Source organism: Talpa occidentalis, unplaced genomic scaffold, assembly GCF_014898055.3.
Source record: "Talpa occidentalis isolate TD23 unplaced genomic scaffold, MPIMG_talOcc4v2.1 talOcc4.3, whole genome shotgun sequence".
Taxonomy (NCBI): Eukaryota; Metazoa; Chordata; class Mammalia; order Eulipotyphla; family Talpidae; genus Talpa; species Talpa occidentalis.
In genome coordinates, this window is record NW_023603184.1 from 75,091,157 (window position 1) to 75,117,356 (window position 26,200).

Here is a 26,200-nt window from a genome sequence, read left to right on the forward strand (position 1 = left end):
AATGAGGGGTCTACCATATACATTATATTCCCTGCCCACCCAGGGTTAACTATTTCATGATGAACATAAGCCTGAAGTTATCTGAGCATCCTCCTTTTGACAGATATTTGTTTATCCAAATCATGTGCTATCATAAACAGTGCAGTGATATATGTGCATGTGCATGTTTATCTTACATGCTTACGCTTGACAACTTATGAAAATTCAGTTCCTGTTAAGCCTAATGGAGACCTGGCATGGAGAGAAAATTGGTGCTCTTGCCTAATGAACCATGCTGAAGTGGAAGGTGTCCAAGTCTTGGCTGTTGTTGGGCACAGAGGAAGCACTCAAAAAGACTCATATTTGAGGTCTGGAACTGCTTTGCTACCCTTGGATGGGCCACTGTAGAACACCAGTGGGGGTCTAAATGAAACTCTGAATGCCATCCCAAAGGCAGCTGAGCCTCCTCCCCCACCCTCCCTTGGTACATCAAACTACAAATTGTGATCTTTTCCTCCCCTGACTGTGAGTCCACCATGGAGGCCCTGCTGCAGCCTGGCTAGCTCTAGCTGCAGGGTAGGTCTGAGGGGTGACTATAACTCCAGCACGTATGTGCATTAGTGCACTTTAGGATCTTTATTCTGATATCAGATCACATGTGGCTGAGCCCATCCAGGACCAGAGGCTGGAGAAAGGGGGCTGGGAAGGTGTTCCTTTCACTTAAGTCGACTCCAAAAACATACACCAGCGTCTCATGAAATGCATTTATGGATATTAACTGTCTCTCCAGAGTTTGCTTAGACTTCTTTTCTCCAGTTACAACTTACTGCCTTTATCTACCTTGTCTTGGAATTGATTTCACCTCCATACCTCCTCTAGTTCTTAATCCTGCTGCCCTCTGGTCCTCCATGCTCCATCCTTGATTCTGAACTTGTTTGTCTGAGATGATTTTAACAGCTACCCTTTGACATGATTTTTGCAATTAGGTGAATGCACTTGGAATCAGATGCCATGGATTCCTTTATCACTATTGTCATTTACCACATGTATTCATTCACCCAATGTTTTATAGCTGCTGTTAGGTGCTGGACACTGCTGGCTGCTAGTGACACTGTAGCCATCAGGAAGAAAGAGCAATGATGAACAATTAACATTTGCTCCACCTCCTTAGCTCAGTTTTCTCACCTGTAATATAGGAATAAAACAGTTCTATTGATCTGAGAGGACAATTGTGAGGACTACTATAAAGTTTTTGGCACAGAGTTTGAGAGTGAGAACTCATTAAATCTGAGCGATGTTATTTATATTCTCAACATGTCAGCATTGCAACAGGGCATCCTGATGTCCAATGAGGCTATGCTCGGGGCTGCCTCCCCATCATGGTCCAAACCATGGACAATAGTGGCAATGCAAACAACAAGGTGTGTGGAAATTAAGGTACCAGCTAGGAAGATATATTACTAAAATGATTAGAATTGAAAAATATCTGAATTTGAGATTTACACACACACAAACACATAAATATACCATAGAAAATGTATATTTTTATGAGAGAAAGATGAAACTGCCACATCTAAATAGTGGAAATAAAATTTCTACTTACTATTGGATTTGCTTTTAAAAATCAAACATGACATGTTGCTGCAAACTTAGGATTAAGAAAATCAATATACAAAACAAAATTGTTCAAGGTAGACTGAGAATGATTTTTTTTTTTTTTTGAAAAGAAAATTATACATTGTGGTCAGCAAGCTTACAGACTATTCTGTGATTATATAATAAAATGGAATAAAAGAAAAGTGGTTTTGTATTCTGTACTTCTCCTACTTCTCTTTCCAAAGGCTGCAATTTCTTAAGAATTTCTTAAGAACCTAAGTTCTAGAGTTTGATTAGTAAAGTTATTAAGATAATGTCTTATATATTCCTTCATGTTTATCAAATTACTTTCAAACTTTGTCTTACATTGTCAAGATGTTTTTAAAAAAATTTTTTTAAAGATTTATTTATTTATTTTATACAAGCACTGGGTACAGTCAGAAGCATGGGAGGATGAAAGAATTCACCAGAGCCAGAGTGGGGAACAGAACAGGCAGACTGACAAAATACATTGCTGAGGGGAGCAGCAGGTGGCAGGAGAGGCCTGTGCGCCATGTGGGACCCTCACCTGATGGCCGGGGATCGAACTGGCGCTGCAGAGGCTGCGGGCAGCTTCGCACGCAGCCCAGCGCTCAACTGCTGCACCACCAGGGGAGGCCCTGTTTTTAAAATTTCTAATGATGAATCCTGAACATATATTCAAAGAATAAATTCTTTATTAAAAGACATATTATTTTAAATACAAGTTCAAGCCTTAGAGATTTAGTTACACTTTATCTTTTATCTGTCTCTTTATCCCACGTAGAATTCTTAGTTAAAAACAAGAGAGCAAAAACATTCAAAATCTTGAGGATAGCTGCTTGAACTACAGAGAAAAAATGAAAATTTAAATCACAAATAGTTAAGAGTATACTTTATAATTTCAGGAAAAATAAATTCCACTGACACAATATTTCTCTCATAAAAACACCACAATCTAAGTTTTATTCTTCATAAGGGATAAATTTAAACAAGCAAATATTCCTCTACCAACTTGAGACCTGTACAAATGCTTTCTGGTCTCTAAATCAATACCTTGGCATGTGTTGCTGATATAAAGGGTCTGTTTTGTTATTTTGTTTTTTTTCATTTCAAAAGATGCTTTGAAGTCAAACTGCAGCCAGGAACCCAGGTGTCTACCCATGATTCTCAGGGGAGATGGGGGGAGCATATTAGGCATCCCAGTGATAAGGGGGTATTTCATTAGACATGTTTTCCTGTAGGTCTTAAACAGAAAATACACAAATGATACACACACAATAATGTGAAGCTCTCAATGATAAAAGTAGTGATACAATCCTTTGTTGCATTCAAAACAGTGTTGTAGCAAATGTTTCCTTAATAAAAAAACATTTAGAAATGTAGGTCTTATTCTTTTCCATTGTGAAGACTGAAATGGTGTTTCTTTTTGTAGTTCACCATTTACTATGGTCAAAAGAAGCAGTTTGTGAATGTAAAAGTCATCCATGTATTCTGTTTTCAGAACTTCTCATGTAAAGGAAAAGAACAGAAATGTGGAATATAAGCAAGTAATTTAATTGCAAACATTAAAATACAGTCCAAATAAAGCTGGTATCTAAGCAAGTGAATTAAACAATTATCATTTTGGGTATTAAACACTCATGAAATAAGAAAAACTGTCTAGAATACCTGGATATTCCAGGTCCCTGAACATCAATAACTGAACCCAGCAGACAGAGCTATAAGTGTAGCAGCAAGGGTAGAGTCTCAGCGAGCTATGTGGTCATTCATGTATTCATTCAGTCAGCACTTTTTGAGCACTGATATAGGCCAGGAACGATGCTTAGATGTTAGGGACACAAAGGTAAAAATGGTGTAGTTTTTTTTTTTTTAATTTTTTAAAAGATTTATTTATACAAGAGCTGGGGTATAGGCCAGAAGTGTAGGGGGGCAGGTGAGAGGCATAGGAGGGGGCGGTGAGAGAATTCGCCAGAGACAGAGTGGGGAGCGGAACAGGTAGATGTTCTGAAAGCACTGCTGAGGGGAGCAACGGGTGAGAAAAGAGAGGTCGGCTTCACCATGTGGGAATCTCCCTGGCTGGCCTGGAATTGAACCAGCACTGCAGAGGCTGTGGACAGCTTCACAGTGCTGCGCTCAACCCACTGCACCACCAGGGAGGCCCCTGGTGTAGTTCTTTTTTATGAAGGCCTTCCAGGCAAGAGGATGGTGACAAATCAAATGACTATTTCAAAAACTAAGTGAAATGCAAAAGGAGATGTATGCATAGCACCAGAAATGTCAAGACAAAAAAAATAAATCTGAATATTACAGGCTGAGGTAGAGCAAAAGTGCAAAGGCCCTCACTGTAAATTACAAATAATGATGGTTTTTATTCCCATAGACTATTTCATGGCTCCCATGTAGTATGGCATAGGACAGAGAGATCGTCCAGCTAAAGGACCTGCAAGCCTCATTGAGTAAGAACAGGGTTTTTTGGGGTGTGTGTATGTGTGTGTCCAGATAAAGGTATCCCTGAACATGATAAAATTAATTGGAAAGAATAAAAAAAATTAGGTTGTTTAAGAAGTATACAGAAGAAACTGACCAAGAGGTGTCTGGAGTGCATTAAGTTAAATCGAGTTTATTTTATGAAATATTTTTTCAGATTTTATTACTTTACAAAGTATATAATAAACCGCTATGGGAGGCACTAGGTTTAGTCCTCAGGACCATGGTACGTTAGGGAATGTATTTACTTAGTGAAAGGTATGAGACATAACTTCAGAGTATAAATAGAAAACTCTCTAGTTCTAGGAAATATGCTTCTAAATTGATGATTTAAGTCCAGCCATTGGTCATTCACAGATTTTTCCTCATTTATCCTTTATTTCAGAGAAGATTCCCTGTAGATAAAGTAAAAATAAAATCTAAGTTACTGTATATTTTAGTTTTTACCGTGGTAGATTTAATATTCCATTTCATTATTATTCCTTTTTAGAACAAATTTGTTTTTACTAAATAGCAAATTTATGTCTCTCAATGGAATGTTTTTAGAAAACTTTAAGATTTTATTTATTTTAGTGTAAAGAATTGGGGTGCAGGCCAGAGATGGGGGGGTGATAGGTTTCACCAGAGACAGAGTGGGGAGCAGAACAGACGGATCTACTGAAATACACTGCTGAGGGGAGAAGCGGGTGAAACAGGAGCGGTCTGGTATGCCATGTGGGTCAGCACCCTGGCCTGGGATCGAACGAGGCCTCCTCAGTGGTAGCTCTGAGACATAACCCCTAGGCCAGGGAGGCCGTGGAATATTATTAAAGAAAAAGCATAATCTTTCTCAAAAATATAATCTTTCTCGTTTTCTGAGAAGTATTCAAAGAAAAAAATAAAAATATACATCATTCAAGTAAATAATCTCCTGTTAAACTACTCTTTCAAACTCTGCAATCCAACAGAACCAGCATCATTAGGAGATGCAAAAAAAAAATGTTGCATGCTGAACCAGTGTTAAGTGATGTAATGCCAGGATAAGCCTTGGTATCCTTCCTTTAAAATTTATGTCTTATTATTGCATTGTTGTTGTTATATAGCCTACTAATAACTAAAACAGAAAATAAATAGGCATTATTGCATTTTCTTCTCCCTTCCTGGGAACAGATGATCTTTCCTTAGGTATTCCCATGTCTGGCTTCTTCATCTCATGCTCATCTTAGCTCCAATATCACATCAGATCATCTTACCAATTCTGAAAATCTGTGCTCCCCTCCTCTTCCCTCCCCCACCACTGTCTTTTGCATTACGCAGGGCTTTTTCCTGCACAGCCCCTTTCACTGACTAACAGCCTCCTGATGCTTAATTTACAAATTATTTCCTGTCTCTCCCACTAGAACATATGTTCATAAAAGCGCGTATGTTTCTCAAATGAACCAGAATATCATGGGACAAAGAAGGTACTTGGAAAGACATATTTGTGCAAGGAATCAATGAGATCACATATTAGATAAGACACTGTGTTCTCTATAGACCCAGCTATTCACAGAAACCCAGATGAGAAAGATAATATTCAGAGAAGATAATTTTAGGAACAAGTCATCTACATATACTCCTGGTTGGTTGTCTGACACAGCCTCAAAGTGAAATGGAAACCAGAATATACTATAGTACACATGGTACATTACCATATCATTACAAATGGCCATGTGCACTGAATTGCCTTTTATTAATAATGTTTCAATCTGTTAGTCATGTCTTACTAGATATAACCATATAAACTTCACTGTCCTACTGGCTGTGAACTATTGTGAACAATTTCACCCCCCTTGAAATAGCCTAAATAATTAATTCCTTCAGAATATGGTATAAGGAATAGTCTTGCCTTTCTGGGAAACTGGTATATTCCCACTTCAATGGAGCCATCTGATTTAATCACATTTCCTTGTTTTTACTGGCCATCAGATAAAGTAGTGGCAGCTTTTATAATGAATTATTGCAAGTTTATTAACTTTTTATTTAATATATTTACTAATCCTCTCATAATTGTCTTCAGAATTTTTCAAATTAATTTCACTATTTTTCTCTTTCTAGGGTATCTTCAATATTTATTTGGAGGGTTGTGAGGAATACAGAATTTAAATTGTCATATGAAACATTAAATTTAATATTCAACATGAAATACACAATGCTAAATCTAGTATCAGGCATCACTTAGATAGTAGGGAGAGAACTACTCCAATATTTGAGATGCCTAAATTACTTTTGGGTTTGGTCTCAAAGATATATTAAACTGAAAAATCGAAGGCCTAGAGGGATTAAAAAATAAATTTTGAAAATAGAGCAATAAAGAATGATTTAATTCTAGCTAACTATAGGTTTTAAAGGCTTCCTGTATGTAACAATGTGAAAATGAAATGTAAAGGAAAAAAAGCCCACATATGATTTCTTTTCCACTCAAATCTTGTTTACTAGATAATGGAATTCTGGTACACTCCCCCTCCAGCTCCTCTTCCCACCCCAACCCTAACCCCTCAGGGTTTTCTTCCAGCATCAGCCTCCTTACTCAAAAATTTGAAGAAAAACACTATCCTGGGGGTTGTGTTAGGGACTGGATGAGATTATAAAAGCAAGGCATCCTGAATTAATGGCAGTGGGTTCAGGAGAAGGCCTCTTAGCTGATGACATGAGGCATGGCACTGGGCCAGTCCCAAAGAGGCATCTATATCTGAGACCTATACATTACACATCATGCACACTTTAAATGTTTCTTAAATAACCTTTTTATTTTAGGACAGCGTGAAATTTACAAAAATCATGAAGACACTACAGAGTCCCCCACGACTCTCTACCTAAATTTCCCTATTGTTACCACCACCTTACATCAGTGTGGTGTATTTGCTGTAAAATAAATCAATATTGACACACCATATTAAACAAAGTTCATACTCTGTTTGGATTTCCTTGGTTTTCCCCTAATGTCCTTTTCTATTCTAGGATCCCAGCAGGATACAAGATACATTTAGTGTTCAACTCTCCTTCAGCTCCTGTGGGCTCTAACAGTTTCTCCTTTGCTTTGTTTTTGATGATCTGAGCAGGTTTGGTAAGGTGTTTTGTGGAAACTCCTCCATTGGGATTTCTCACGGTTAGACAGTGTTTTTAGGAGCAAATCTATGAGACTAAACTGAGATAGTGTTTGCTAGGTTTCTCTGCTACAATTAATTCTTCCCTTCACAAACAGTACTGTTTGGAAGGAAGTTACCATGTACAGTCCCAGGTTAAAGAGTAGAGAGTTGTGCTGCCTTTTCTGCATGGGAGTATCTATATACATCATTTGGAATTCTCCTGCAGAAGAGATTTGTTTATTCAATAATTTATGTCAATTGGGACTCATAAATATTTGTTTTAAACTTTGGATTATAATCCAGCACTATCTTGTAGTTCACATTGTCCAACTTCGACCACTGGAAGTTCTTTCAGTTGTTCTTGCTTCCTTTTCACATACACATCATTGAAGATTTGTTTTTCAGCACTTTCTTTTATTCTTTGGCACTACAAGATGTTCCAGATGCACACTGTATATTTTCCACCCTAGTTCTACAATCAATCATTACTCCAAGGAACCCTGGTTCCTTTTAGTGGAAAAAAGTGTATTAGAAGCTAAGATCTGAGGTCTCCTTAAGGCACAGGGGTTAAGTCTCAGCACTATTAAGCTATGGCCAGCCACTGCAGCATGATTTCGATCCCCAGCCAGGGAGCTGACCCACATGGTGCAGCCGACCTCTCCTGTCTCACCTGCTGCTCCCCTCAGCAGTATATTTCAGTGTCTGTTCTGCTCCCCACTTTGTCTCTGGTGAATCCTCTCAACCTCTGCACCTCTAGCCTACATCCCAGTTCTTGTATGCATAAATAAATGAAATAAATCTTTGGGGAAAAAAAAAACTAAGATCTGGTTATGTGTGCATAATGCTACCAGGGTGTGGTTGCTTCTAGACCCTCTCACTGGGAGAGCAAGGATATATATGCATGCACATAATCTGACATCTGCAAAGGTTTCAAAATACATATTTCTATGCTCAACCATCCATATCTATACATATGAATTCATACTAATGTCTCCTACTCTACTCCAGTACCACATGGATCATTCTGACCTCCTCCAATTCTGACCACAAAGTGACAAATCTACTCCCAGGAATTAGCAATTCCCTAATTACAAATTACACTGAGCATCTTTTTCTTACTGTAACTTGCCATCTCTATGTCTCCTATAACGAGGGTCAGACCCTTTGTCTATTTTTAAATTATTTTTGAGTTGAGTTTTAAGAATTTTTTATATTTTGGATACATATCCCTTAGCAGTCACGCACTCAGCATATATTTTCTCAGTCAATGACCTGTCTATTCTAAACAGTTTTTAATTTTAATGAAGTTGAAGCATTTGATTTTTTCTTTCATAAATTGTTCTTTGAATTTGGTATTTAACAGTCAGCAACAAACTCATGGTCACCTCGATTTTCTCCCATATTTTCCTCTGTAATATTTATACTTTTCATTTTATACTTAGGCTTATGGTTCATTTTATTTTTTCATTATATAATCATGCCATCTATGAATAAAGACAGCATTATTCGTTTCTTTCTAATATGAACATTTATTTCTTTTTTGTTGTATTGTACTAGCTATGTTTCTAATATAAACACTTTAATATGCTCAAAATGCAAATATGCCATCTTTCTCTGATAAGGGGCCCACTGATAGGACTTATGTGTCAAATTTCTTACAACATACACTTTTTCTCTAAGATTTCCAGTGTGAATCCCTTTAAGTACCCCCAAAATGAGCATACTTACAAAACCATCTGGGTGTAGAATCTACTTTGATTTAAAGGAAAATTTTTTGCCTTTATTTCCAGTTGCCTTGCCCATACCTAATTTTGTGGTGATTTAAAAAGAAATATTTAGCCTTTATTGAATCTTAACTGAATTTTTATAAATAAAAATCTCTTTAGAATCAATTTTCATCAATTCACAATATTATTTAGTTAAATTACAGAATCACAGTAACAAGTAAGTCTGATTTAATTGAATTGTTGGGTACAAAAGGAAACTGACCAGATTATAGCAGCTCTAATTGTGCTCAGAAATATATCTCATGGCCTCAGACTCTCAGTGTTCCATAGAATGGAAGAGAATGTTTGACAGAGAAAATCAAAAGCACTTTTCTTTTGGCTGCCAAAGCAGTTAAATGGGTTAAAGGTAATTCATTACATTATTAAGTTAATTTTGGGACTATGAACAAAGGCAGCAATACTCGGAAGGTATGTGATCCACCTGTTTTAAAAACTAAACTCTCACACTAAACAAAGTGTTGTAATACATTGTCTTCATGACCATTTTATGGAAGTGTGACCATCTCTAAGCTTATGACTTTAACGGGAAAGAATGAGACTGGTTTAAATCCACCATAACACAAACTACCTGCGAAAGGGAACTGACAGTTTACAAGAATTATGCCAAGCACATTACAGAGAGATTTATATTAACCTAAGGAGGCTACAATGACTTATGGGAGAAGAAACATGCTTTACACTTCCTCATATTCCCCTCCGTGTTGGCTATGTAACGGGTTCCACTAGGCTGAACTACATTCCTTAGAATTTCATTATTTTAGGTTAGGTTAGGTGGGCCACAAGAGAGATTCTTGCAAGATTTGGAAGGCAGGAAACAGCCATTCCGTAGTTCACAATGAAGTTGGTGGTCCACTGCATTGACATGAAGCAGCTCTTGGGCCTGTGGTCATCCCACCTTTCCGAGGACCCCTCTTGATTCCTTGGCATGGTGTGTGCATGCTTACAACACAACCAAAGTCTGTGATACACAACCAAAGTCAGAGTTAACAAGAACAGATGGAGGTTTCAGTCCACCCTGTGGGACTGTAGCTCATGCTTGTCAGTTCTAGCCTGCTTGTGATCCTGACAGCCTATTCCCTGGACTTCAAGTTCCAGCAACAGAGGCAGAGACAACAGACACTGCTTAACCAGTCCTCAAACTGTATAAGGTCCCATCCTCATGATAAATCCATTTATGTATACAAATGAACACACATAGATAAATATCATTGATCTATACATGTGGATGTGTATACATCTATTTATAGACATGTTTATGTGTGTGTGTTTATATGTGTGTCTATGTATCTCTCTTTGTGTTTATTTCACTATCTGATTATCCACTTGTTTTGCTTCTCCAGTTGAACCTGGTTTTCATACACACACACTCCACCCCACCCCACAACATTCCTGAACTCTCTCCCTCAGCCCCGTAGCTGAGAGACGGGAATGCTACTTTCAATAAACTGTGTGAGGAGAGAAGAGAGAAGTGCAAGGATGAATGAATCTGAGATAGAGTCAAGTTTTTAGGGAAATTTCTATCATCACCTAAATCTCATAAAAGAAGTCAAAGTCTGTGTAAGACAGATAATTCAAGAAAAATGAGAAGTCATAATTGAATAACCTGGACCTCTTTTGAAAAAAGCTTGTCAGTGATTTTAAATAGTTATCACCTGGATTCTATGTATAATAATATTAAATATGATTACCAAAGAGCTATCCAGGGTCCTGTGAGGCCTTTGCTAGCAATCTGTTCTGACCCAAAGGACTGTATTCCTTTATCCTTGTGAAATTACTATAGAATCATAGAATTGTAGGACTGAGCATAATTTTAAAGTTCATATACTATTTGCAGGAGAGAACACTGAGATTCATTTACAGGGAAGAACTTTGAGGTTTAGTGATACTGAGTCTTCCTCAGTCACACAGCTAGTCAACAAAAAGAGTTCATTTTTCAAGGTAGGTTTCTTGTCCTCCAATGCAGAGTTCTCAGCACAATACTGTTTATGTGGCTGACTCATGTTTCCCCCTGATCGTGAACTCCTGACATAAGTCTTCTGGCTGAAGCATGCCTTGTATCACTATCAAAAGTGCTAAGTTTATAAAGTCTTATGTTTATATTTACAAGTTCTCAAACTTGAAACACTTTTTATGAGAGACGGGCTTTGTGGATTGCCATCCCTTACTGGTTTACAGAATTCTCTGATGACTGAGAATTCTGAAGTCATCAGACACTGTCTACACCAGTTGTTTCAAAACATTCCATTCCCAGTCTGCCATTGTAAGGGGATGAGAAGTGGTTCAATTCTGACATCCACATTCTAAGGTAAGTGTTTCCTTTGGCTACTCTGAGAGATCCAAAAGTTGCCATCTCATTTCCTGGATGTTCTGTGGTCACCATCTCAGTTATAAAGTAATTTATGACCATGTGTGCTACTGGAGGAATAGATTGCCATCTAAAACTCCTGTCACTCCTTCTGAACCCCATAAAACTCTGATGCAGGTTTTTAAAGGACACTTTCATTTCCCTTCCTATTTTAAACCAACATGTCCCATTCATAATGATTCACAACTATCTTTAATAGTGAGTGTTTTGATAAAGGTGGCATATTTCACAAAATGTTTTATTATCCTGGGTCAGGACAGTATGTGGTTTCAAATAACAAAAGCTTAATAGGTAGGCTTTAAGTTTAACTGGCTTAAACTGACAGGCACTCGAGACAAGGAGTTCTTTTTTTTTTTTCCCCCCATACTCTTATTTATTTATTTATTTATTTTCAAATTAGTATCCCATTTGTTCCTTATTTTGTTTTTTTTATAAATTTTATTTTTATATTCCCCATACAATTGCAAGCCCCTTATTTTGACCCCAATCCCTCCCCTCCCTGCCCCTCACCCCCGATAGAGTGTCTCTGGTTCATAGTTGTTTGTTGATTTTGATTTTCGCTTTCTTATAGTTATTCATTTTCCTGGTCCCTTATTTAAGTTTTCTAGATTCCTGCTATGAGTGAGACCATCCGGTATTTTTCTTTTTCTCTCTGGCTTATTTCGCTGAGCATGATCCCTTCTAGCGCCATCCATGTTGCTGCAAATTGCATGTGTTTATCTTTTTTGAATGCTGAGTAATATTCCATGGTGTATATGTACCACATCTTCTTGATCCGACTGGACCGAGACAAGGAGTTCTGAGGCAGGCCGACTAGGGCTGACCAGAGGCTCGAAAAAGCAATAAGGGACCAAGTTTTTACCATCATTATTCTCTGCCATCCTCACGATGTGGCCCTCTGTCCATGCTTGCTGCCTCATGTCTACAGAGTGGCTGCCACACCTCTGGGCCCTAAGTCTATCATCCAGGTTAAAAAAAAAAAAATAGAAAAGGGACAAAGTGCCAAAGGGCAAAATTTTTTCTAGTGAAATTTATCCTTGTTTTAATTTTAAAAAGAACAAGGTTCCTGAGAGCAGCATTCAGTAAATTTCCATTCATATGTCATTGGCCATCCTTACATCTTAGAAGTCATCCTGAGCTAGAACTTCACAAAAAACCGAGAGGCTATAGATGTTCATAGTGACAGCCTGCCACTGATGTCTATATCAGTACTCTTTCACAAAAGTGTTTAAATTAACAATCATTCTGAAAAAGGCTTCAACTTCCTATCCCCGTCCAGTGTATTTTTTTCCACATTAAAAAGTTAAAACTCACCTACAATGTGCTTATTCTCAAAGACAACAGAGAAAATTAACAAGCACAATTCTGCACTGGAAAAATAGCCATATATCTAGGTGACACGGCAGTAAATTAAATGGGTTATCTGCTTCCCAATTACTACTGAGTAATAATAAATTCATTCATATGCCTTCCTCCTTTTTTTTCCTGCTGGGATTCTTAGTCTGTCCATATATTAAATATCCCATCAAGTTTTTAAGGTCACTCAGCCTGACCCTTTGAAACCGAAAGAACTATCTGGTAGCAACAAGCTCACCAATCGTGAAATCCTGAAACGTTATATATAGAGAATATGGGTAACCACATCTCATCCACTACACAAAGCGTTGCTGCTTTGGAGGAATAATGCCATCAGGACCCTTACATAATGCTCTGTCATTAAAAACCAGACTGTCCCCAGAGGAATATTTTCAGAAGCCCTTTAGATGCTGTTAAAATTTAGGCTCCCAGGTCCTACCTTAAACACCTGGCATCTATCTCCAGGCAGCAGCCGAAAAACCTGCATTTTTAGCAATCTTTCCAGGTGGTTGCATAGCGAAAATTGAGAACTACTTTCTTAGGTTAATATAGCAGACTCATGGACCGAGTGCACAGACTGGCTGAGTTCACAGTGAGATCAAATATGGACCTTCTTCTGAAGCCCAATGCTGGTGGAAGAACAATGATTTCAATTCTTTACAGGAACCCTTTGCCAACCACAGATCCAGGACAAGGGTAGTCAGCTGAATAATCAGGCTCTGCAGGTATAAGCATCCACTGATTAATGCACTTCAGGTTAAACATCTATCCTACGGGCCTTGTTAGGGTGCTGGTGTTAACTTGTTAACTCTACCAAAAGCTCAAAGACCCACAAAGGTCCAAAGCTTTTGTCATCCTGTCTGACCTACTGCTAACATCTGCCTTAACCCACTACTCCATTTAAACCTATTCTGCTCAGTCTTTTCTGCCTGTGTTCTGCTTAACCTCAATTATCTCAATTAATTCTTTCACCAGAGAAGTCTCCGAAATGTTCTTTGGTTTCCCCTGCTAACTGCCATAGAATTTATTTGTTTGTTTGTTTGTTTATTTGTTTGTTTATTTATTTATTTGAAGATTTATTTATTTATACAAGCACTGGGTACAGTCAGAAGCGCGGGAGGTTGAGAGAATTCACCAGAGCGGGGAGCAAAGCAGACCAGGCAGAAGGACCGAAGTACACTGCTGAGGGGAGCAGCGGGCGGCAGGAGAGGTCTGCGCGCCATGTGGGACCCTCGCCAGGCGGCCGGGTATCGAACTGGTGCTACAGAGGCTGCGGGCAGCTTCTCAGCCCAGCGCTCAACCACTGCACCACCGGGGAGGCCCGAATTTTTTTTTTTTTTGATATGTATTACAGATCTTCCTCCTCTCCTGCAATGAGGGCGATGCGGGCAGTCAGGTTCCTGGCCAAGTCCCCAGTGTAAGAGGCCACAGCACATTCCTTCCCATTATGCATCAGAGACTTTCAACAGTGTCAGCTATATTTCTTTATAGTTTTGAAATTTCTATGATTTACTAATACATCTGCTGTGCCTCCTGTTGGTTTTCAGCAAGAAGCTGAAGCATGTTCTGTGGCACAGAAATGAGTGCTATTCTGAGAAAGCATGTTGGAAATCTGAAGGGGGTTTCCTGTGCCATTTGAAGCTGAGAAAGGAGGATCCTGGCTTGGGTTTAATACCCAAGTACATCTTCCTCCACCTCCAAAGTTCACTAAAATAAAGTTGGGATAAATAAAGTGCTTACATCCGGCTGCTTGCAGATATGAGAATATTTAACTTTCAACGACTTTGAAGTATGTATTAAAGCAAAATACATTTTATCATATGCATTCAAATATATGTATTATCTGACGATAAAAAGGAAGGCTAGCAGATTCAGTTGGTGAGAAACCTAGCGGCTTTGAGATTTAGAAAATTAAAAGCCAGGTGTCTGAACTTCACCATTTAAAGGATATCTAAGTGTTCAAAGAGGGTCTCGTGAGAGTATTGCTAAGCCACAAAAGGTCTCATATTTCAGAGAGGACTGAGTGACAAAGGTGAAAATCCTAAATTAGGCTGGTTAAAATCCAGAGTAGTGTAAGGGCCAGGTAAAACTGAAATTAAGTTTCTTGCTTGGATTAGAGAATTATGGTATATAGAGAAGAGGAAGCAGCCAGGGCAACCTGGGTCCCTAGAAAAAGTGCTTAGTAGGAGGGTTTGTTGTAAAACACATTTAGCAGATTCAGTCAGAGCTGAGAGTGTATCTGAAGGGGTAGTAGGGAGCAGATGTGAGTACAAATTCATGGTTTTTGCTTCTTTTATAGCATACCCTTTAGCTTATCTCTGATATATCTGGAGTTGAGAGCCTTAAACTACATTTTTATACCATCAATAAAATCCACGAACTATTAAATTTGTTCCATCACCAAAGGAACAACCAGATTTCACACCGATACTGGCTCATCTCTCCCCCATGATTCACATTTTACCTGGAAACCTCTAGCAACCCAGAATTAGTAAAAATCCTCAATTTTTTCACTAATGACATTCAAAGATGATAGTTTTTACTCCCTGCATGCACACATAAAATACTTTCACTGCAGGCATTTCACTTAATAACAACTTGGATACAGTTGCTTTGGTTCTACATTTTCCCACTATAAATTCAAAAATGAAACAAGTAATCATTAAAACCAAATATTATGGAAAGAATTTGTTTAATTATTGGGTCACATTTTTTCACCCTGTCAAATTTGGTCTACTACCTTAAATGTTGTACAACATGTATGCTTCGTATACCCTAATATTCTTTTCATTAAGAACACAGAAGAGGGCCTCCCTGGTGGCGCAAGGAGTTAAGCACAGCACTGTGAAGCGATCCATAGCCTCTGCAGCATGAGCTCAATCCCCTGGCCCACCAGGGAGCTACCCACATGGCATGGCAGACCTCTCCTGACTCGCCCGCTGCTCCCCTCAGAAGTGTATTTCAGCCAGTCTGCCTGTTCTGTTTTCCACTCTGTCTCTGGTGAATCCTCTCACCTCTCCCCCTTCAGCACCTCTCTGGCCTATACCCCAGTTCTTATATGCATAAATAAATAAATCTTAAAAAAAATAGAACACAGAAGAAAGTTTTTTTCCTGGATGAAAATGTGAGTATCTTCTCCGATGGCCTAAATAGGGAAGAAGGGCATAAACAGAGGATATTTTATCAAATGGAAGGGATCATGTGAGCTATGTACCACTTCAGCTTTAACTGTGTGCAGGTAATACACTTCAACTGAATGGAAATCTGTTCCTTTATCTGCTGGAAATTTGCTTGTTTAGTATAAGAAGAGGCACCATTCTCTACAGAATCACTCTTGGCTCCTGAGGTCAGACTATGTTTACTTATATAAGTTGCATCAAATGTACTTTTTTTTTTTATATTACATCTATTTACAAATAAGGAGGGAGAATTTGGGCATATCTCATTGTTACAAAAGTTAGAGTGCTTAGAGGTAGGAAACATGATGAAAACCATATCAGGTCTTGAAATTAAAAAATTCTCAACCAGGAAATAATGACATTAATCAGCAATAAAAAAATTCTAGGGGCTCCCCGGTGGCGCAGCGGTTGATCGCTGGGTTGTAAAGCTGCCCACAGCCTCTGCAACTCCAGTTCGATCCCCTGCCCTGGGTGAGGGTCCCACATGGCGCGCAGACCTCTCCTGCCGCCCGCTGCTCCCCTCAGCAGAGTACTTCCTCAGTCGGCCTGTTCTGCTCTCTGCTCTGGCTCTGGTGAATTCTCTCACCCTCCCGCGCTTCTGACTGTACCCAGTGCTTGTAAAAATAAATAAATAAAATTCTGATACATGGTGAGTATTATTTTAAAAGATAGTAAATTAAAATTATACTAAAAAGTGCCCTTAAAATAAAAATATCAGCAATTTAAGCCTATTACTTCACAAAATTAATTAAATAAAGAAATCAATATAGGAAAGTACTAAAATATCAGACTTAAAAACTAGGTCGGAAATCTTGACTGAAATTTTTAAATTGTTTGAATGTCTATATCCTTATTCTCAGGATAATTTTCTGTCAAAAACTGCCTCTAAGCTAGAAATAAATATTTTTCTATTTTAATTATTTATTTATCTAATTACATTAGTATCAATATATTAAAAAGGACACTTCCATGGCATACTGTATTATAAACATGAGTCAATAATTACAGGAAGAGATAGAAAGCCTTATAAAGTAGATGTTTATGAATAAACATCAAATTTTATATTTGCGGCTATCTGTGTTTACTTCTAAAAGGGTAAAAAATATGGACTTAACCAGTCCCTTGTCCAATGTGAATGTTCTTCTTTTTTTGTAATAGAAGAACACAGACTTAGTTCTGAGACTCAGACAAAACATATGAGAGTCTATTTTAACATGGTGCTTACCTGAAGTGTAGAAGTCTTATACCAAATGATCCTTACTACCCTATTAAGAGAAAATTTAAGGGCCTTATTCTATATAAATGTAGTGTATCAACACAAAGGGTTTTAGGTATACTTTAAAGGAGGCCGGTGACACTGAACCAGCAGACGCAGGACTTAGATTTAATAAATCACCCAAACTTCTTCCTAGCAATCTGTCACAGAGTACTTTTCTACTGGCTTTGAAGAATAGCGTATCGGAGTTATTGACTGATTTTTCTCTCAATAGTTCATTCATTTGAGCATTTATAGCATTCCTACCATGAGGCTGACTGTGATGATACAGAAGTTAACATTTAGTCCGCTGTGCCTATGGATTTCACTATGATTAAGTGGATTATACAAAGATGTGTACTTCAATTACAATGCCATAAAAAATGTTACAACAAAGGTGTGCAAAGAGTGTGCAGAACTCAGAGACAAGCTCTTAACACATCTTTGGAGGATAGATTTGCAAAAGCTGGGAAAGCCCTCATGACTGGGTTTCTTCCTCCTGTCACTGATAATTTAATCAGCATATCTGCAGTTCTTTCCCCAGGAACTGGCTTATATTCCACCCACCAGGGGCCAGAACTCCAATATCATAAATTTATAAAGCCAAAGGACATCTAAGAGACCATCTGGTCTAGGGGTTCCGGAATCTGGCTGGGCCCCAGCATCACCTGGTGGTTTGGCCCCAGCCCAGAGACACTGGTATAACATGCCCAAAGGCTCTGAAAACCTTCTTACCATGGCTGTTGCAGCTGGTTCATGGACCAGCATTTGGGAATCACCTCAATTCTCAGAAGGAAATTTTTAGAGAAAATTCATATGCACAGAATTGAAATGACTCCACAAAATTAGTGTTAAAGGCACATTAGGACAGTGATGGTGAAACATTTGGCAAAGAAAGTTTTAGTCTACTTCAAATACTTTCAAGAAAGTACTTGCAAGGCATATGATAAAAAAATAATTATGTGACGATTTGTAAAAGAAAACAAGATCAAGAACTACATAACGGGAAAGAAAACTTTAAGAAAATTGGGTTTTGGAAGATACATTTTGCAACTGAGCATAAATTAACGCTGCTCTTCCTGGTAGGAAATTTAAAAAGGAAACACTGAATTGAAATTCTCATTTTTAAATAAGGATTCTTGATATATCAGGGAAAAGATTTTTGCTTCTAGGAATACATTCTAAGGAAATGCTTAGCATAGTGCCATACCTACAGTAGACACTTCAACTGTTGAAAGAGGGAAAGAATGAAAATAGGAATACGTACACCCAAAATGTTTTCCTATCGCTATTTTCTACATTAATCTTTGACGGAAGCTAAAGAGTATATCAGTAAATAATGATTTGTTTAGGCAGGAGGACAGAGAGTGACAACAGCATACCTCAGGTCTATAACTTTTACTGCAGAGACAAGACATGTTCCTGCTATTGATTGATAAGATGTCACTTTGTATGTGACGGGGAGGCCGAGGCTCACCCTCAATACAAATAAAGACATGGAGTGGCAGCCCTACTGCAGTCCACTGTGCTTCTGACTTTATTGAAATAATTAAGATAATGATTTATGCATAGCCACCGTTTCATTAAAATGCATTTCAAATGTTAGCACCACCAGGATTCTGTTTACTTTTTTATTACTATGTTCACCTCTGGGGGAGAAGAAGCAACACTCACAGCATACCTTCATAGATACATTTTTTTTATTAATATGAGAATTGCCTTAAAGGAGAAACTTAATTAAAAATGCATTCTAATGTAGAAGAAAGTGTTCAGACCATTTATAAAAATAGAGTAACTCAGTTTATGTTTCAATAAGCTTTGAAAATTCCCAATTTTTCCATAAAGGAAATAGAATCTAGCCCTCAAGAGTCGAATTGAATAGTTTAAAGTTACTTTTTGAAATTTCAGAAACACTGGATCAAATTTTGCACTCAAAAGTGCTGCTCTCCAGTTTCAACATTCCTAATAAAACCTGGGTTTGTGATAAACCCTTTGAAGAATGTATTCCTACTACATTTTAACTCTAACAAATACACGCATCAAGTATGATTTAGCTCACATTTTTATTATCTAATTTTCATCTATAATTGTAATTTTCACTTTATTTGCTGTCTTCTACAAACTATTTTTTCTCACTACAGTGTTTAAAAATATGGAAAATATAACACTTTACCAAAATTTTCTGCATCAGTCCTCTATCTGAAGCAAAATGAAATTTGTGAATTTCTCCCAGAGAGGGAAATCTTATTTGGGTATGGGATATAGGGTGGGAGGGTTCACTCAACATTCATTTCTCTTAAAAGGAAAATTAGTCAAATAGAGATGTGCATGCTTGACAGAGTTGGCGTTTAAAAAATTACCAACTGACATCAAGACATCCACCAGACATGGGGAAAAGTGTTAAGAAGAAACTAGGTATATGCAAAAGAAACCAGGCTTCTGCAAAAATGCTGACCGCCTCCCCCGCCTAGCTCCAACAGTGCAGAAGGAAAGCCTTTAACTGGGAAAGGCAAAGAAGTCAGTTGGTTCAACTTCACAGCCAGGAATTCCCTATAAGGTGGGTGGTTCTTAATTGGAGTGTGTTTGCTTTCCAGGGAACATCTGTCAACATCTGGAGACATTTTTGATGATCACAACCAGGCGAGGGTGTTACTGGCACCCAGGTGGTAAAGGGATGGGATGGTGCTAAACATCCGAAAATGAATAGGACATTCCCCCTTTCCGTGGTTCCCATTGGGAGATTTCCTTGACTTAACCTTTGACAGCTCACCAGCAAAGCCTTTACCCTGCTCTTTTCCCTGACTTTTTTTAATTTTTCAGTTATATATCTCATTTCCAAGACTTCTTTTCTGTTATCCAGTTGAACTTTATTTATAATGGCTTGCTTGTATTTTCTGAGTGCAATATTTTCTTAACTCTTTGAGAATACTAATTAGCAATTTTTAAAATTGCTGTCTGTCATCTGTATTAGTCATTTCCTCCAAGACAAATTCTGTTTCCTTCTTTTTTCTTCTCCTTTTTTAGTTTTTATTTTTGCTAATATTTCTCTTAAGTGACTTGTGATCTGGTTTACATCTATTGATGAGTGAAAGATCATGTTGATTAATATAAAGGGCTGAAATAGAAGTTCACTATGATGTTTGGACCTCCTCTAATAGGACTATTTTTCAGTGGAATTGCTGATTGCAACATTAGTACTGATTCTCTACTATGAATGGAACTGTTCATCAAAACCATCCATCCTTCTCAAGACAAAGCATGTGACCCAAGTCAACCATGCTCTTTCAACCAAACATGACATCTTAAATGAAAGACTTAACACAAGGACTAGATGAAAAGAAAAGAAGAAGTGGGCATTTATTCATCATCTTGGCTAGCTGATACTTTCCTGATAACTAGATCTTTGATTCTATTGCCAGTATGCCAGGTTTTCCAATCTTTCTTGTGAACTGCCTTGTTTTCATGAATTTCTTCTCTGCTTAAGCAGGTCAGACTCAGTTTCTGTTGCTTGCACACAAAGAACCTAACCTATTGCAGGTAGAAAAGAAAACTGGCATTTGTTTAAGTAGTGTTAGGCACTTTACATTTTTGTATATCATCATCATAACCCAGTGAGATAGCTATAATTACTGCGATTTTATGTGGAAAGGGACTTAAATTGAGTAGACTTACTAGCTTTTCTGGATGCTGGAAAAAGCAGAGGTATCCAAGTCAGTGTGATAAAACCTATGTTTTCCTTTATTTGACATAATCATGGAGCTTTGAGGACAAAGATCTGGGTGTAGTTAAGAGTATGCAATGAATATTGGATAAGAGATTTAAGACTGGAAAGCTGGAAGAGGAATTTAAACTCAATGTGTTAAGAAAAATAAAATCTCATTCTTAATAATGGAGTGGCATAGTAAATCAAAGGAGAACTTAAGAAAGAAGATTCTGTGATATGTGAAATGGATTTTAAGAAGGCGCATACTGAAATATGGCAGACCAGCTAAGGGGCTGCTACAGCTTCCAAGTGATAAAATGGCAGGGAGTAGGCAAAAAGAGACAGTTTACATAGATATTTGGAATGAAATTTCATAGGATTTTTTGACTGAATGGATATGGTAGGACATGAAGAAACATGGGCCAAAAATGACTATAACATTTTCAGTTGCAATGAGGAAGGCTGAATGAGTGTATTTACCTTGCCTTTCTCCCAAATTCCCATGGAATTAAGAATACAAAAACAAAAATGAATGCTGAGAGGAAAGGATGCCAAGAGGTCACAACATTTGAGAATCTTTAGAAAATATAAGGAAAAGTGAATAAGAATAAAGAAAAAGTCAAGTGTGCCGAAGCCTGTGACCAAAAGCCAATGAGAAGAATACCTGAGCAGTAAGCTGGGGTACCCTACGAGCTTATTTCTCCCCACCACTAACCTCAGCAAAGGTGGGGCTGGAATGCAAGTAGGCACTAAGGTGGTAGAAGGGACAGGGGTGTTCTGGACATTCTCTCCCTGACCCAAGGCTTCATTTCATCTTGGATCGCTTAAGAGATCAACTATGGAATCTGCTCCAGAAGGCTACTATTTACAGGGGTAGACCTAGAGAGAAAAGGAACACAGTTCCCTAGCTGCTACCATTTCATAACAATTAATACAAATTGGGCTGGTGGGCTAGTAGGGCATAAATTAAAGGCTTAAAGTAGATTCTTTAAAATTAAGGTAATAGATATAAAATTTTAATGCTAAATAAATTTGAAGATGCTCAAAATGCGTAATTTTCTTTTTTTTTTTTTAAGATTTATTTATTTTAGGGCCTTCCCGGTGGCTCAGCGGTTGAGTGCTGGGTTGCGAAGCTGCCCTAAGCCTCCGCGGCACCGGTTCGATCCCCGGCTGCTCCCCAGCCACTGAAGGAGGGTCCCACATGGCGCGCAGATCTCTCCTGCCACCCGCTGCTCCCCTCAGCAGTGTACTTCGGTCCTTCTGCCTGCTCTGCTCCTCGCTCTGGCTCTGGTGAATTCTCTCACCCTCCCGTGCTTCTGACTGTACCCAGTGCATGTATAAACAACAACAAAAACAAACAAACAAATAAATAAAACATGCCTCTATAAAAAAAAAAAAAGATTTATTTATTTTATACAAGAACTGGGTTACAGGTCAGAAGCGTGGGAGGGAGAGAGAATTCACCAGAGCCAGAGCGGGGAGCAGAACAGGCAGACAGACCAAAGACACTGCTGAGGGGAGCAGCAGGCAAGGCCGGAGAGGTCTGCTGCGCCATGTGGGGTTCGCTTTGGCCAGCAGGGAATCGAACCGGCGCTGCAGAGGATGCAGACAGCTTCGCAGCGTGGTGCTCAACCGCTGTGCCACAGGGGAGGCCCCATTATTTTCTTTTAAAATTAAAAAAAAAAGGATTCAATAGTGGTTGAAGGAAAAAATCTGTATAAATGGATAGCTTATAAAAATTCCTTTCCTAAAACAAAAAGACTCAAACAGATTAAAATGATTCCCAACAAAACTCCAAGGGAAATCCCATTTTCAACTATTTTAACTTCTCCCAGAAATGAGAGGGAAAAAAATAAATGTCTTTCTACTTTTAATACTTTAGTAATACTGATGCAAAACTGGGTATGTTTCATTTCTGCTATATTTCACTTACAAGTACAGAGATCCTAAATCAAACATTAATAACATAAAAACAAATATATTAGTATATTAAAATACAGATAACTCAGATTTGTTTAATTAGCTCACTATTAGGGAACCTATTCATACATAAGAAACATAAGCTGGTTAACATTTTTAAAAAGTGATCATTTTGAGTAATGATTAAAACATCTGAAATCAACCTCTAGTCTCCACATAAATTTATTTTAAAGTGGAATATAAGAGTATATTCTTGGGCATTCCCTGGTGGCGCAGCAGTTGAGCGCTGTGCTGCGAAGCTGCTCACAGCCTCTGCAGTGCCAGTTCGATCCCTGGCCGCTGGCAAGAGTCCCACATGGCGCACAGGGCTATCTTGCTGTGCCTGCTGCTCCCCTCAGCAGTATATTACGTCAATCTGCCTGTTCCGTTCCCCGCTCTGGCTCTGGTGAATTCTCTCACTCTCCCATGCTTCTGACTGTACCCAATGCTTGTATAAATAAATAAATAAATCTTTTTAAAAAAAAGTATGTCCTTAATTTGATAGATTATTCATCTGATACTAAAAGCAAACATTAAAGTTTACATGAAAGTTGGATATGAGCATTACACACTCACTTTCACATTGTTCTTCAGCAATAATCTAAAGGTTCTGTCCCATGCACAAGGAGATATTTTAATTTAATAAGCATAAATATGCAATAGAGCAAGCCAAATATAAGATTTTTTACAGATATGATTTTCTATACAAAAATCAAGTTTAAAATTACTATAGCTAATAATCCAGCTTAGAAGTAGAAGTGATACAAACATAAACACACTAAAATAACTTCTTATAATCCATCAAAAAAAAATTAAATGTTAGGCACAGCACAGATAAGTGAAATAAGTCAAAAGGAAAAAGATAAATATTGGATGGTTTCACTTATATGTGAAATATAGAAAAACCAAACAAAGGGTCAGACAAAGACAAATCTTGAAAGCTGACCATAGATATGAAGCACCCAGGAGGAGAGATAGTAGGGGAGCTTTGGAGGGGTGTCCACAGTGGAGGGAGAGCACAAGGGAATATGGTGATGGATGGTGAGTGTTTTGGTGGTGGGAGAACTACGGTGACCACATCTGAGGGGAGAAATCTCCAAAAACTAAATTTAAAAAATGAAAAAAAGTGTTAGGCATAGAAATGGTATCCACAACAATCCCATAATGTATAAAATACCCAGGAATAATAAAAAAAAAAACTCTCAAAGGGCAATATAAAAAAGAAACTATACAAATTTAAAGATTATAGAAAAATAATTGAAAATGGAAGTTATCAATCTACAAAATACAAAAAGGGAAATCACAAAATAAGCAATATGAATGGTTATTAAATATGAAAATACATTTATTTCACTTCCTTCTAAATAAGTTAACATAAAAGACATTTTAAAAACAATGAGGTGTTTTCCTATAATAGGTTGGCAAATTTTAAAAAAGCCCAAAGCAATACCCAACAGGGAGACAGGCATGCACATATACTGAGTGAATAAATTCTGTTATAGTCATTTACAGAAAAATCTATATTTATAAAAATTCATTTTGTACATTCCCAGCATTGAACTAGCATTTTTATCTCTAGGAATTTATTTTATAGGTATACTGATAAATACATTAAAAGTCTCAACATACTTAACAAAGGTGTTGACTATCAAAGTCATGAAATCCTATGAATACTCAAAAATATAAGTTGTTCCACAGTGTATAAGACTTCCCACAACATATTCCTGTGTTAAAAAGTAAGTTTCACAACATTAATATTATGCTGTGTTTAATATCACATATAGCCAAATATGTAACATAGAACTTTCTAGAAAGATATGTATTAAACACTCAGTTGTGATTATCCCTTATTGTAAGTAGGCAGAAAGCAGGGAAGAGTGAAATGTAAAAATTTCTAAATATTAAAAACATTTTAAACAGAGATATTAGGTTGAGTTTCTGAGAAGAAGATACTGAGACAAGGATTTGGGCGCAAGTGATTTATAAGGAAGTGCTTCTAGGGAAGTCTGGTAAGGGAGTGGGGGCAGCAGGTGAGAGGATGGGGGAGCCCTGGAATTGTGATCAAAGGCAGAGTCCCACAGAGGGGAATGTCAGCCTGATCCCGCAGGGGCACTAGGACAGCAAGGGCCCAGACTCCACACACTCTGGCATCTGTCATTTGTCAAGACCAACCAGGTGGGGGGGAGGGTGGTTCGAGAACTGCACCTGGCTCTGAGTGCCTTCTGGCAAGGGGCAGCCAACACCTGGGGCAATCTCTGAAGGACAGTAACAGATGCCAAAGGTTAGAATGGGTACCAGGTAGGGAGGAGGCCACAGAAACATGAAAAAACAGATCCAAAGGGATCTGGATGGAGAGTCAACTACATTGATTACAATATTTTACCCTTATAACAAAATACATATTTTCATAAAAGAAAGGGGGATGAAAGTGTAAATATACTACTAGTAAAGCAAAATCACATATGAATACATCAAGTTCAAGTGTGAGCACCTACTAGACAGCCTCCCCCCACACTGGCACCATCTCATATTCCCAACCTGTTTATGGAAAAGCCAGAATTAAGTGGCTTTAATAGGAATTAAGGCCTTTCTTTTCTCCTTATTCATCTTTGCAATCTGAAGTGGTACATGAACTCTGGAGAAATTAGAGAAACTCTCAATCCTCCTCTAATCCTACCTGGAGCCACAATACTGGGTCTTCAACTTGACCCTGCAGTTGCAGAAAAGTTGGAGCATTTGGCAACTTGGCAAACATAAATTTTATGAGGCTAGATTCTAAATAGAACTGCCAATTAACGGCTATGATCTTAGAATCCATATGTTCTGTATAACTTACTTAACTTTATGACAAACAACTTAAACTTTCCTGCTGGAAGGTGTCTACCTCAGGTTGCTGAGCAGAGTGGGACCTTTCCAGTCCATGTTTCTGATATCCACGCTGGAGCTCACAAACTTCTGCTACAACTGGACACGTCCATTACCTAAGAGCTGGACTAGGTGGACAAGTCAAGTCTTGTGAGGTCTATAATCCCTGAAGCCTTCAGTGTTTTTGTTTCTTCGTCTGTAAAATGGATGCAGTAACTATTGTTCTATTTAACTGTAGAGAGAATGTGGAGATGAACCCATAAGATCACATATGTGAAAGAATTTTGTAAACCACGTAGTCACTTTCCTGAGCACTAAGACAGCAGACATCAAAAAGAGGAAAGTGATAACTTCATCTGACTCCATGAATGGTGGAAGCACAGGAGCAACAGATGAACTCACAAGTATGGAAAAACTGTCCTTGAAAACACTTCCTTTTCGCGTGTATCGTCACTTTCTTTATTCCGATACCAACGATCTTGTTTGGATTCTCCCAATCCCAAACTTAATTAATAAAAATTATTGTTATCATTACTACCAA

At 38.0% G+C, this 26,200-nt stretch overlaps 1 protein-coding gene and 1 long non-coding RNA gene across 2 annotated transcripts in view; one reads left to right on the plus strand and one right to left on the minus strand.

Moving 5' to 3' along the window:
• The window catches only part of NXPH2 (neurexophilin 2), a 103,625-nt gene that overhangs the window by 71,073 nt on the left and 6,352 nt on the right, over positions 1-26,200 (minus strand). The gene's annotated exons all lie outside the window — the stretch shown is intronic.
• Positions 11,209-26,129, plus strand: LOC119255805 (uncharacterized). Its single transcript, XR_005127542.1, has 3 exons — positions 11,209-11,282; positions 25,671-25,814; positions 25,898-26,129. It is a non-coding gene; the product is annotated as an uncharacterized LOC119255805 (long non-coding RNA).